Source organism: Mastomys coucha, unplaced genomic scaffold (genome assembly GCF_008632895.1).
Source record: "Mastomys coucha isolate ucsf_1 unplaced genomic scaffold, UCSF_Mcou_1 pScaffold19, whole genome shotgun sequence".
NCBI classification, from domain to species: Eukaryota; Metazoa; Chordata; class Mammalia; order Rodentia; family Muridae; genus Mastomys; species Mastomys coucha.
Genome location: NW_022196901.1, coordinates 14,271,864 through 14,285,240, shown reverse-complemented (window position 1 = coordinate 14,285,240; position 13,377 = coordinate 14,271,864). Strand labels below are relative to the sequence as shown.

Genomic DNA, 13,377 nt, shown 5'->3' with positions numbered 1-13,377 from the left:
ACTCGTTCAAATGACTATCGAATAAATAAGAGGAAGAAGTGAGAGTATTTTCACTCTCATAAAAGTCATCCCACAGAGGAGTTTAATGTTTGTACAACATTATATTTCCTTATAACAACGTTACAATAGTAGCCAGCAAGTTGTGTTATTGGTTCCATTTTAAGTATTTAATATACTATATCATTGAAACCTTTGAAACATAAAAGATATCCACTTCATTACTAGTAATGTATTTTATGATATGAAATTGCTAACATATTAAATTGTGGGTCATTAAAATTCAGGAAAAACAACAATGAGATATAAAAAGATAAATATCATATCTGTCTTAGTTTGTGTTATAATTGCTATGATTAAAAAGCAAGTAGGGGATAAAAAGGTTTATTTGGCTTATATTCCACATCCATACTCCACCACTGAAGGAAATCACAAGAACTGAAATATGGAGAGAGCTTGGAGACAGGAGCTGATATAGAGATCAGGGAGATGAGCTGCTTATTGGCTTTTTCCCCATAGCTCAGCCTGCTTTTTCATAGATCTCAGAACCACCTCCAGGGATGGCCAGGCCCACAATATGCTGAGCCTTTCCCCATCCATCAGTAATTAAGATCATGTCAAAAGCTTGCCTACAGCCCAATCTTACAGAGGCATTTCTTATTTGGAGTTGCTCATCTAGATAACTCCAGTCTATGTCAAGTTGACATATAATTAGCCAGTACAATATCTATACACAAAGGGAACTCTCATGCTCACAATAATATCAAAAATACAAAAATAGTGGAGTATATTTCAATATTGACTCAAACTTTTAGAAAAGTGAAGGCAATAAACAATGTTATATTTCAATGCATGAATAAAGAAACAAAAAACAAAAACTGACTAAATGAAACTAGAACATATTCAAGGTATATAGTATATTCATAAACTATGCATATAAAATCCTACATGGGCTATTAGAATAATTTGAATAGGAGTAGAACTTCATAAACACTATTCTATCTAGTATTACTAGTAAGGCTCAAACCACTTATAATCTGTGATTCTAAGAATCTCTATTGACATTGACTACTTAGCTAAATGCTTTCCCTCATTTTAAAGGATGTTCATATTCTCATGAGAACAATATCTCCTGGTGTGTGGGATGGGACCTGTGCCACAGAAGCTGTGGAAGCAGAAATCTCCGCACTGTGGAAATGCAAGGCAGTTACTGTGATGCTGTGTTAGTACCTCTACCAAAGCCTTCAAGTGAAATAGTATCAAAGCATGGTGTAGGTGTGAGCCTGCTATGTCCTGCATTTTAAAGATGGAGCATATGTATCACATTAATACAACTTGGTAAAGTCAGCATTCTTAGAATTTCCTTTTAATTTATAAAGTACCCTATTTAGGGCTCAAAGGTTCAATGGTTAAGAGCATTGGCTGTTCTCTCAGAGGTCCTGAATTCAGTTCCCAGCAAGCACATGGTAGCTTACAACCATCTCTAATGGTATGTGATACCCTCTTCTGGTATGTATGAAGAGGGAGACAGTGAAAGAAAGAAAGAAAGAGAGAGAGAGAGAGAGAGAGAGAGAGAGAGAGAGAGAGAGAGAGAGAGAGAGAGAAAGGAAGGAAGGAAGAAAGGAAGAAAGAAAGGAAGGAAGGAAGAAAGAAAGAAAGAAAGAAGGAAAGAGAGAAAGAAAAATCTTCTTTTAAGAAATAAATTACTTAAAAGTTGTGGCTCTTTCAACATTGGTGAAAGTAGCAAAATATCAACTGGAAAAACAAAGATTATTTAGTCTTGGAAATACGAAGTTAATTCCCACTGCTTATGAAGCAAATCACTGGATAAAGAAGTAAGGGCATGGAAGTTGGGGAGAAGAAATTGTTACCAGAATATATTGTATAAAAAATCTATTTTCAATAAAAACTAAAATTACAAAAAAGAAAGTACAAACAGTGCTGGTTCTGAAGAGATGGCTCAGTGTTTAAGTGTCTGACTGCCCTTCCGGAGGACCAAGTTCAATCCCCAAAACCACTGGGCATTTTAAACTATTTGACTCCAGTTCCAGGGATCAGTAATACCTTCTTTTGGTCCTTACAGGCACCAGGTAATCATGTGATGCAGACTTATAAGCAGGAAAAATACATGCTAAAGTGTCATTTTACACACACACACGCACACACACACACACACACACACACACACACGAGAGAGAGAGAGAGAGAGAGAGAGAGAGAGAGAGAGAGAGAGAGAGAGAGAGAGAGAGAGAGAGAGGAGACTTTCCTACAAAACATTAGATTCTGCCAGTTGAACATACACAGTATTTGCCTTTTTGCTGTTCTTTTTCTTTAACAGCAATGAAAATATTGTTGTTAAAGTGTTTTTAGTTCATGCATTTTTACCTCTCAATTTGGCTCATAAAGTGTTAGATATTGAATATGATTAAGTGGGTCTAGGAATGTAGCTCAGCTGGGAGAGGACTTGATAGCACACATGAGTTGATTTAGAACCTCACCAAAACAAACAAACAAATAAACATTTGAAATACCTTGATATTGTAAAAGTCCTATTTTAATTTTATTTCATGATATGGGCTATCATAAAAATATAATGATATAACATGGTTTCATTTATTTTATCTAAAAAGCAATCATTAAGCTTGTTAACTGTCTCAGGGAATTTTTCACAGAACTTTATGCTTTCTAATTAGTATTGTCAAGAAACTCAGATTATCAAAGCAAAAAAGCACATTTTGCAAAATGCAGTTTAACAAAGAATAGAAAATTATTTTTCTATCATTTTAAGGAGGCAAACATTGCTAATTTCTAGAAGACAGTGCTTTTAAATTCCATATAGGCAACTTTCACAGCCTCTGGGATATTCTTCTTGTGTCTATTTATATTGCTTAAAGAAGAAAAATGATTAGTAAGCCAAATCTCCTGGCACACGTATACAGTTTCAAGATTTAACTACTAAAGGAACAACTGTTTAAGGCTAACCTTTACTAAATAATGAGACCTTATCTAAAATTAGGTCCCACCACTTGAAATATGTGAAGACAGAGAAAAATCATTTAGAAATTAAAAATGTGAACAAACTGAAAACTCCAGACTTAAGTTCATTTCAGTAAACATTGAATGCTTATTTAGCATGTCAAACTACAAGGACTTTGACTATTTACATCTCTAGTTGGTGGTGGGACCTAGAAGAGAGGGGCCTAAAAATGTGGCAGACTAAAATCTCATGCCATTGACAACTTTAGTCAGAGCATCAGACAATTTATACTCTGAGGGTTGAGGGTGATTCTCAATCACCTGATAATGTGCCTAATCACAAAGACATGCCACACAGCACAAATTATGTGTGTTTACACAGAGGCATATGAATCATAGCAGCTGAAGTGATTTCACTCCTATCCACTACACCTGGGAGTAGCATGAAAACACAGTCCAAGAACAATTCTGTGTATTAAAGAAACTGAGGTCACAGACTCTTGTTTTCTTAAAAGCACTCAGAGTTCTCCCAGGATTTCCTTCTTGAACTGTGTTCTGACAATCAATGGATAGTTAATGATTTTTCTTTTTGTCATCAAGGGGATCTCAGCTTATTAAGAAGCAATAAACGCATTTAGATTCCTGAAAACAATATGACAAATGTGGTAAATAGGAATGGCAGACTGGAACAAAGTATTCAGGAAATGCTAGGAATTTTAAAGGTCCTGAAAAAAGGGGGTGACATGGAAGGGTGGTTCTAGGGTAGATGGAGCAGGAGGCTTTTATATCTTCTATTTATTGAAACTCCTGCTCTGATTTCCTTGATTAAAGTTGCTCTAATTTTTATCTGTATGCATCTGTAATTCATATTTTTTCTTAATTTCAATGACTAAATATATTACTTTAATCGCTAGGCTTCCTGCTTTCTAAAACAATTTTTTTTGCATCAGTTTTGTTAAATTACTGCGTCTTGTTCTTATTTTAATCTGTGTCTTCATGTTGTAACATGTCATTATCACTTCATGGGTCTGACAACATTTCTGTCTGACATTCTGGAGCCTGACACTATGGTCTGTGTCTTTGCTAATTTTCAGATATGAAGGAAGTTTCGTTTCTCTGTTTTGATTGAGTCCTCAGTCCCCTCTGTGGGCCTGTTGCTGGATCTCCTTTTCCTCAGGTTCCTCTGCATTTCCATTCCTGCAATTCTTTCAGACAGGAACAATTATAGGTCAGAGTTTGACTCTGGGGTGGCAACCCCATCCCTCACTTGATGTCCTGTCTTTCTGCTAGAGGTGAACTCTACAAGTTCCCTCTCCCCAGTGTAAGGCATTTCATCTAAGGTCCCTCCCTTTGAGTCCTGAAAGTTGCTCACCTCCCAGATCTTTGGCACATTCTGGAAGGTCCTCCCACCTCTTACCTCCTGAGGTTGCTTGTTTCCATTCTTTTTGCTGCCCCTCGAGCTTTAGCCCTTTTCCCTCACCCAACACCTGATCATGTTCCCCTTACCCCACCCACCGTAGACTTTCCCTCCCAGATCTCTCCCTCCTTCCCTCCTTGTGTTTGCTTTCTTCTCCCTCTCAAGTGGGACTGAGACATCCTCATTTGGGCCCTTCAGCTCAATCTTTTTAAGTTCTGTGGACTGTATCTTGGGTATTCTGTACTTAGTTTTTGGCTAATATTCACTTTTTAGTGAGTACATACCAAGCATGTCCTTTTGGGTCTGAGTTACCTCACTCAGGATGATATTTTCTAGTTTCATCCATTTGCCTGCAAAACTCAGGATGTTCTCATTCTTAATAGCTTCCTTTGTGTAAATGAACCACATTTTCTGTATCCTTTCTTCTGTCCTGGGACATCTGGGTTGTTTCCAGATTCTGGCTATCACAAACAAGGCCACTATGACAAAGTGGAACACGTGCCCCAGTGGCCTGTTGGGGTATCTTTTGGGTATATTTCCAAGAGTGGTATTGCTGCATCTTCAAGTAGATCTATTTCCAATTTTCTGAGGAACCTCCAGACTGATTTCCAAATGGGTTGTACCAATTTGCAATCCCACCAGCAATGGAGGAGTGTTCCTCTTTCTCCACCTTCTCACCAACATATGCTGTTCCCTGAGCACATGTTATCCTGTTTTTGATCTTAGCCATTCTGATTGGTGTAAGGTAGAATCTCAGGGTTGTTTTGATTTGCATTTCTTTGATCACTAAGAACTTGGTGTTGTGAATTCTCTGTTTAGTTCTATAACCCATTTTTTGTTTGGGTTGTTTGGTTTTTTGGTGGTGAGCTTCTTGAATTCTTAATATATTTTGGTTATTTGTGCCCTTCCAGCAGCCTTGAGCAGGCTAAACCAACCTTGAGTGCTTGACACAATTGGTTTTAAGACCTAGGTGGAATTGTCGGGCCTTACCACATTTGCAATTTCTTACAGGAGCTTTGCAACATAATTCAACTGAAACAAAGGATGGGGTCTGTGGGCTCTCCCTATATAAACATAGTGCTGAATATTAAACTTTGAGCCTTGACCAGAACTTTTGTCTTAGCTTCATCCTTCTCTGGCACCTCATCCTTTTTCATTTCTAGCCCCCATTTCAGGTAACCCAGTTCATCCATGGCCACTGGACGGCTACATGTGGTGCCCAAACAAGGGGACTGAAAATGGGAGGGGGGATCCACTGAGAAATGCTGTCTTGGGTGGAGCTCCACAGATAACAGAAGAAAAGTAATAGTATCCTCCATGGTAAGCAATGAATAACATTAATACTAGCGCTAGTTATAAAGGTTTTTTTTGGAGGCTGTTGTTGTAGTAGGCACATTAAGAGGATACAGCTAGGCTGAACAGGTTTGACCCCATGTCAAATTCACCTAGGGGTGACAGTGAAATTGGGACAGAGGAATTCTATATAGGCATGTGTCCACAGCCAAGAGCTCTATCAGGTGAGAGGAGCAGGGTTTAAAAGACAGATGTTAGAAAAATTCTTAGCTCAAGTAGATTTATGCTGTCCATGGTTCCCAGAAGTAGAAATGGTAAAAATACAAATGACATGAGAAAGAAAGAGACAGAGAGGAAGAGAGAGAGAGAGAGAGAGAGAGAGAGAGAGAGAGAGAGAGAGAGAGAGAGAGAGAGAGAGGAGAACAAGTTGTTCCCTGTCCAGGACATGTTAGAAAAGAGAAGGAAAAATGGATATAAGCTATTTCAGAGCTCTCCTAGGGACAGGAGGAAATTGGGAGCCATCCTGCTTCCTCTCTGGCTCCTACTGGAGACATCCTTAGTTCTGGTTATCTAAGTCCTTTGAGGACATCAAGTTCTCCTCCCTTTCTGTCTATTGTCTGTCCTTGGTGCACCAAACTGTCATGTGTGTCAATTTATGTCTGTTTTTGTTTCATTGTTTGAATGTATTGTTCAGTGTTTCATGTTGAAAAGAAAAAAAAATGGTGAAAACTTTATCTGCTGGCTATCCAACCCTTGATTCAGTTTAACTTATTTAAAAGCCAGTCTCAATTTGCCCAGCAGAAACTGATAGGTTACCCCGCTCTGGCTCTGTAGCTGGCAGACAAGCACAGCTGGAAAAGCCCTGCCAGGGGCTGAGCACCTGCCAAGCTGCTCTTAAAGGGGCCAACGGCTTTTCAGCTTTTTGGCATCCTTGGTAAGGGAGCTGATAGCTGGGTTTTTTTTTCCTAGAAAAATCTCTGCAATTGTCCTTATTTGGTTCAGCAAGTGACAAGGTGCTTTTTCTCTTGAAACTACAGCTGGAAAGGGTGAGAAAATTTTGTTTGGTCTAAATATATAAGATGTGCATAGCCACTACATTTTTGTTTCTGACTGGTTTTAAAGGTATAAATATGTTCTGCATGTCTTGCTTATAGAGTATTGGTTTATAAGTTATTGGGTATGATTGGCAATATATAACACTGGAAACAGAAAGCCACCTTAAAACTGGTAACTCAGGGTTGGAGTCATTCTAAGCAATAACACGTGGCATGAGCCACCCCAGGAAAACAGCTCTCCAAAGAGACTTCTAAACTGGGATAATATTTTATGTAATTCTTATCCTAGAAATCAGACTAGGATTTAGGGCTATGACTCTTTGAGGTATTGGAGGCTGCATAGTCATACATTCATGTGCAGGAACTGGCAGTCAAAAACTTGGAAAAGTAATGCTCTTGGTATTGATTTTAAAGAGAATGGATTGTTTAAAATTGGGTTTTGTTTTCCAAAACTATGGTTATGCTCTAATATTGCAAAAGAAACTTAAAAATTATAGCTAAACTGCCAGTGTTCCATTGGCTTCTGTTTGCAGTTCAATCACAAGCTCAGGAGTTTTAACTCACCCATATTTGTAATTTAGAAAAAAATCAAGCAAGTGAAGACGAATCCAAGAGTAATAAAAGAGTTAAAAACAGCCGTAGCACTATATGGATCTGCTCTCCCTTTTACACAAGCTTTATTGGATACAGTGGTAGAAGCAAACTTAACTTCCCAAGAATGGAAAGGAGATCTCAGTGGGAGTTTATCTAACAGGGTCTCAATGAACTGCTAAAAGCAGCTGGTTAGAATTTTTGAAGACAGACATTGGACCCTCATACAATCAGGGTCTGGCTATGGCTGCTGCCTTGCAGGGGACTACAGTACTAGCAATGCTTTCACAGCACGGAGGTGATAAGGGATGTTTTAAGTATGGGGGAATACGTCATTTTAGGAAAGACTGTCCAGAAAAAATAGAGGCATAGACAGGCAGCAGAATCACTTCCCTTGAATCTATCCTTGCAGCAGGAAGGGTAATCATTGGGCCAGGCCTCAGGAAATAGACCCAGATTAAGAACACTTGCAATTGGGTTTATACAAAGCTCAGAGTGAGCTCAGCAAAGGCTTCTGTGGTATTCCTTTTGTCTTTGTCATCCTGACTAGCCACCAGAAAGGAATTTATTGTCTTGCTTGTTCCTTGGGGAGGAGGGGTCAGCCTCAGACCCCTCACACACACACACACACACACACTCAACAACAGGCAGCTTTTGAGGCCATGAAGCTGTTGACAAGCCAGGAAAATCCATTTCTGAAATTATCAGAGTAACCCCAGGAAGTGCAGGATTGGACCTCAGTTTCACCATCCATGCAGTACTGACCCCAGAAATGGGCTTCAGACCTTGCCTACAGTAGTCTTTTGGCCATTGCTTCCAGGGACCTGGGAATTACTTTTAGGCAGAAGCAGCATTATTATAAAAGGATTGCAGATCTATCCAGGTGTTATAGATAATGATGATGAGGGAGAAATTAAAAGTATGGCTGCTTCCCCCATGGCATTGTAACTATCCCTGCTAACAAAAGAATTACTCAACTTATTTTAGTTCCCTTGCATCCACTACCTTTCAATTTTGTTAAGAATAAGAGAGGACAAAGTGGCTTGAGTTCCTCTGATGTGTACTAGGTTCAATCTATTATTAAGAAATCTAACCTTAAATTACTAACTGAAGAAAAAAACTTTGAAGGATCAATAGTCACTGGAGGTGATGTGCTCACTCACCTCCAAGGGTTTAGTCATTCCATTAATCCAAAACAAAGTTCAAAACTTAAGATTTATGAAAGGTTAATGAAACTAGGAACTTGTGGAGGCATTGCAGCCTGGCTTACCAACTCCAGATGCCATTCCAAAATATAGGTATGTAATTACTATAGATTCAAAAGGTTGTTTTTATACTATTCCTTTGCATCCTGATGATTGTAAAAGGTATGCATTTAGAGTATTTACTTGTAATTTTAAAGAACCAATGAAGCAATATCATTGGAAAGTTTTGCCTCAAGGAATGGCTAACAGCCACACTTTATGTCAAAAAATTGTTTCTGCTTCAATATAAGAGGTTAGGAATTTGAATACTCCAGTGTATAGTATTCATTATATGGATATTTTATTAGCTGATGGAGTTTTACTATAGCCTTTGCTCTTCTTATACAACAAGCTTTAAAATTTTGGAGTAGTTGTTGCTCCAGAAAATGATTCAAAGGCAGTATCTTTTTCAATATTTGGGATATCAGTTATATCCTAGACAAATTGTGGCACAGAAAATTCAAGTAAGAAAAGGTAATTTACTTACTTCAAATTATTTTCAAAGGTTGTTAGGAGGTATTAATTGGCTAAGAACTCATCTTAAGCTTATCACAGGAGGACTTGAGCCTCTTCTTGATATTCTCAAGGGGTATGCAAATTCTAATTCCCCTGAACAATTAACTGATGAGGGACAAATAGTTTTGTAGAAAGGAGAGGAAGCTATTAGCCAACAACAGATACATTATATAGACTGATCATTTGTTGGCTGTTTCACAGCAGTCCTTTGGCAAAGGGGACCATTAATGTGGATTCATCTTTTTTCATCTCGAAGTAAAACTTTTAACGCCCTATTATGAAGCTGTTGCTGTGTTAATACAGAATTGTAGGATAGAATTATGAAAGTATTTTGGAAAGAATGTCTTAAGAACCCAATGAAACATTTATCCCTTATCCCAAGCAACAATTAAATTGGTTATTGCAGAATACTGATATTTGACCTATTGCATGGCAAAAATTTTAGCCAAATTTGATAATCATTATCCAAAAGACAAGTTGTTAGAATTTGTCTCTATATATACTTTTGTATTTCCTGTAAATTTATGCATGCAGCCCATAAAGAATGCATTTACTATATTTATAAACAGCTCATCCAATGGGAGAGAAACATGTGATTAGATCACATGTTCATTCTCTTGAGTTTCTCCTTGCTTCACAAATAATTGAATTATGTGCTATAGTTACTGTTTTTGAAATGTTGAAAAATTAAGGTTTTAATTTGTATACTGATAGCCAGTATATAGCTTATGGTTTGCAATTGCTTGAAATATTCCTTTTTAGATACTGCTACTTCTCAAAATTTGCAATTATTTATGCAAATACAACTCAATTATTTATGCAAATACAACTCAATTTAGAATGTACTATTCCTTAACTTTATAGGACATTTAAGAGCTCATATTGGATTGCCTTAGAGCAATGCCAGAGCCAATTTGTATACCAGGCAGATTATAGGCCTTACACAGTAACAACTGGCCATATAATCTCATTCTTTACATCATCAAAATAGTAATAGTTTGAGACAACAATTTGGTATTTCTAGAAAATATGCATGTCAAATTGTAAAGACTTGTCCTCAGTGTCCTTAATTTCTACCTATACTACATAATGGTGTTAATCCTCGAGGACTTATACCTAGTCAATTATTGAAAATGGATAGTACTCATATTTCTCATTTTGGAAAATTAAAATATGTTCATGTGACTTGACACCTTTTCAGGTTTTAACACAAGAAGCAACTAAAAATGAAATTAGACATTGCCTGCATTGTTTTTCTAAGCTTGGTGTTCCAAATAGATTAAAACAGATAATGGGACTGGCTATTACAGTCAAGCATTGAGATGCTTTATAGACAATTTAATATTATCCATATTACTGGGATTGCTTATTATCCTCAAGGACAAGGTATTGTGGAACAGGCCTATGGAACTTTAAAACAATACTTTCATAAAAGAAAAAAAGGGGGAATTATATTCATATACACTTTATTTAAATCATTCTTTTTTATTTTTAAAATTTGGATGCCAAGGAACTCTCTGCTGAGTGTCTATGGAAACCTACAACCAGGCATACTTATGCCTAGGAAGGATCCACTTACTGGCATATGGCATGGTCCTGATCAGATATTTAATATGGAAAAGAGGGCATGTTTGTGTTTTTTCCACAGGAAGCTGCAGGAGCATGCTACCTGCCAGAGTGATTGGTGTGACGAATGATGCTGATGGGTGACCTTGCTGAGTGCCCAGACGGGTGACAGGAAAGCTGTATTGGACATATGTTCTTGATCCACCTTTGCTTGCCTATATCTCAAATTGGGCAAGCTGCCTTGCCTCAAACTTTTAGACCTTGTAGGACAGAGATTATGGAGACTGTGCAAACTGACTTAGAAAAATTAATCAAAAAGAGAAGAGATAATGACTTTCCTCTTTCCTTTACTGTGAAAGCTATTCTGACTCAATCATGGACTGGTCTAGAAATCAATCAAATATTGGAAAAAAGGAAATGACAGTCTAGTCATTTGGAAGGCTGGTTCTAGACATTTTCAGAGACATATTTGGAAGTTAGTTACAGTTCTTTTTGAAGTTACATTTGCGGTGGATAAAAATGGACAGGATCTGGATTTCGAACAAGTGTTAGTGCATGTGTTTAAGATCCTAATCTTTTATTCTTTCAACAGGGAGGACTATGTATAGCCCTCCATGAAGAATGTTACTTTTACATTGATCATTCAGGAATAGTAAAAGATTCTATGGCTAAAGTTCAAGAAACAGTAGCCAAAAGGAAAAGAGAAGAAGAACAGAATCAGAGATGGTTTGAATCCTAATTTTCCATTTCCCCATGGCTTACAACTTTAATTTCTACACTGCTTGGACTATTAATTATACTCTTGTTGCTTTTAACTTTAGGACCTAGTATTTTAAACAGATGGGTTACCTTCATATATGATCGGTCTAAGCAAGCTCAGCTATTCACCGTGGCAGCTACTCATTGCTATGAAGAAATGCATTGAGTGCATATTCATATGTCCTTCGTGGCTTTGGTCTGAATGGGAAAGAGTGTGCTATAGAAGGCCAGTAGCCAGAGATGGATAAGAGTGTTCTTGAGCTCCTATTGACCTAAGACAGAGACATACATCAAGCTATGTTTGTCCGACATGACAGGTATGAAGGAGCAATATAGAAACTGACCTAAGACAGGCTCAGGCCTGGCCACTCTATACCCTAGAAAGGATTATGGAAAACAGGTAAATCTTGTGCCCATGTCCAGCTAATGATACTGCTCATCTTTATAAAAAACATACAAACAAACAAACAAACAAAAAAGGGGGAATTGTGCACTTCCCCAGCCCTGAGCAGGCTAAACAAACCTTGAGTACTTGCCACAATGGGTTTTAAGACCTTGGTGGAGTTGTCTGGCCTCACAGCATTTGCAGTTTCCTACAGGAGCTTTGAGGAATAGCCAGGGCCAGCTGAGCTTGCTTTGCAACACTATACAGCTGAAACAAAGGATGAGTCTGTGTGCTCCCCCAATATAAACACAGTGCTGAATATTAAACTTTGAGCCTTGATCAGAACTTTTGTCTTGGTCTTCCTTCTTTCACACCCTATCCTTTTCATTTCCAGCCCCACTTTCAAGCAACCTAGTTCACCCATGGTCACTGGAGGCTACAGATGTTAGCCATCTATCAGATGGGGGATTAGTGAAGATATTTTTCCCCAATCTGTAGGTTGCCAATTTGTCCTATTGACTATGTCCTTTGCCTTACAGAAGCTTTCCAGTTTCATGAGGTCCCATTTATCGATTCTTGAGTTCTTTCAAGGTTCCTTTCTGTTACTAGAAGCATAACGAACCCAGAACTACTACCTATGAATTCATAGCTTGCAATGTGAATTTGGGACTCAACTTCACATGTGGGCCAGCTGGAATCTGCAGATACTTCAATGGGCTCTGATCCTTTTCACTCAATGGTAACATCAGACAAAAAGTTTCTTTCCTGATCAAGTCCTTCTTAGAAGGACTGTGGAAGACATGAGCTAGGGGACCTCTTTAATACTACATGGAGCTTTCAATCAGATGCAAGTTATGGTGAGGACCCTCCCCTCACACACACTTTGTATTGTCTTTTAACCCCTCAACATTATCAAAATAGAAGCGTGACTCACCAGGGTTTAGTGGGTGACTGCTGGGAAAAAAAACAATCAGCGTTTGTGGGTACACAATTTTGACTTCTTGCTTGTCATTCACTCTTGGCCTTTTAAACTAAATAAAAAAGCAGGACACAATTTCTCAAACTAGCTTAGCAGTTACAGACAAATCTTGATGTTGTATAACTGTATATATTGTATAAGCGCTATTGCAAACAATCTTGAAATTGTATAATTTCACATATTATAAACTACAGACCAGGGTGTGCTAAGATTATGCAAAGGCAGACAAAAAGAAGCCACTTCCTTTTCCCCCCGAATAATTAACAAAACAAAATTATTGTGCCAATCACAAAATACCAACATCTCCTAGGTGAAATGAGTGACTGATATTTCCTTTCCAATTGCCTATGCTCACAGACACCCTCGAATAAGCAAAATATACTAACAACTTTATGAAGTTCTTGCTTTTTCATTGTATTCAATCTGTATACTGCTCTGTAACTCAACCAATCAAAGCCAAATCCTATAATGGCTCACTATATACCACTTCTACAAAGTGGGGTCGTCCTTTAATCTAAAAATCAATAAACTCCAATTCATTTGTGTAGAGACCTTCTCATGGTAGATCCTTTTGCTAAAGGGCACTGACAAATTCTAAG

General features: G+C 37.9%; 1 protein-coding gene across 9 annotated transcripts in view; it reads right to left on the bottom strand.

Moving 5' to 3' along the window:
• The window catches only part of Magi2 (membrane associated guanylate kinase, WW and PDZ domain containing 2), a 1,461,753-nt gene that overhangs the window by 1,056,968 nt on the left and 391,408 nt on the right, over window positions 1–13,377 (bottom strand). The window contains exon 1 of one of the 9 annotated variants that reach the window (XM_031380057.1): window positions 12,734–12,752. The exons of the other annotated variants lie outside the window; for them this stretch is intronic. The gene's annotated coding sequence lies outside the window, so the exon portion shown is untranslated. Of the gene's footprint in view, window positions 1–12,733; window positions 12,753–13,377 lie in introns of those variants that run through there. 9 annotated transcript variants of the gene reach the window in all.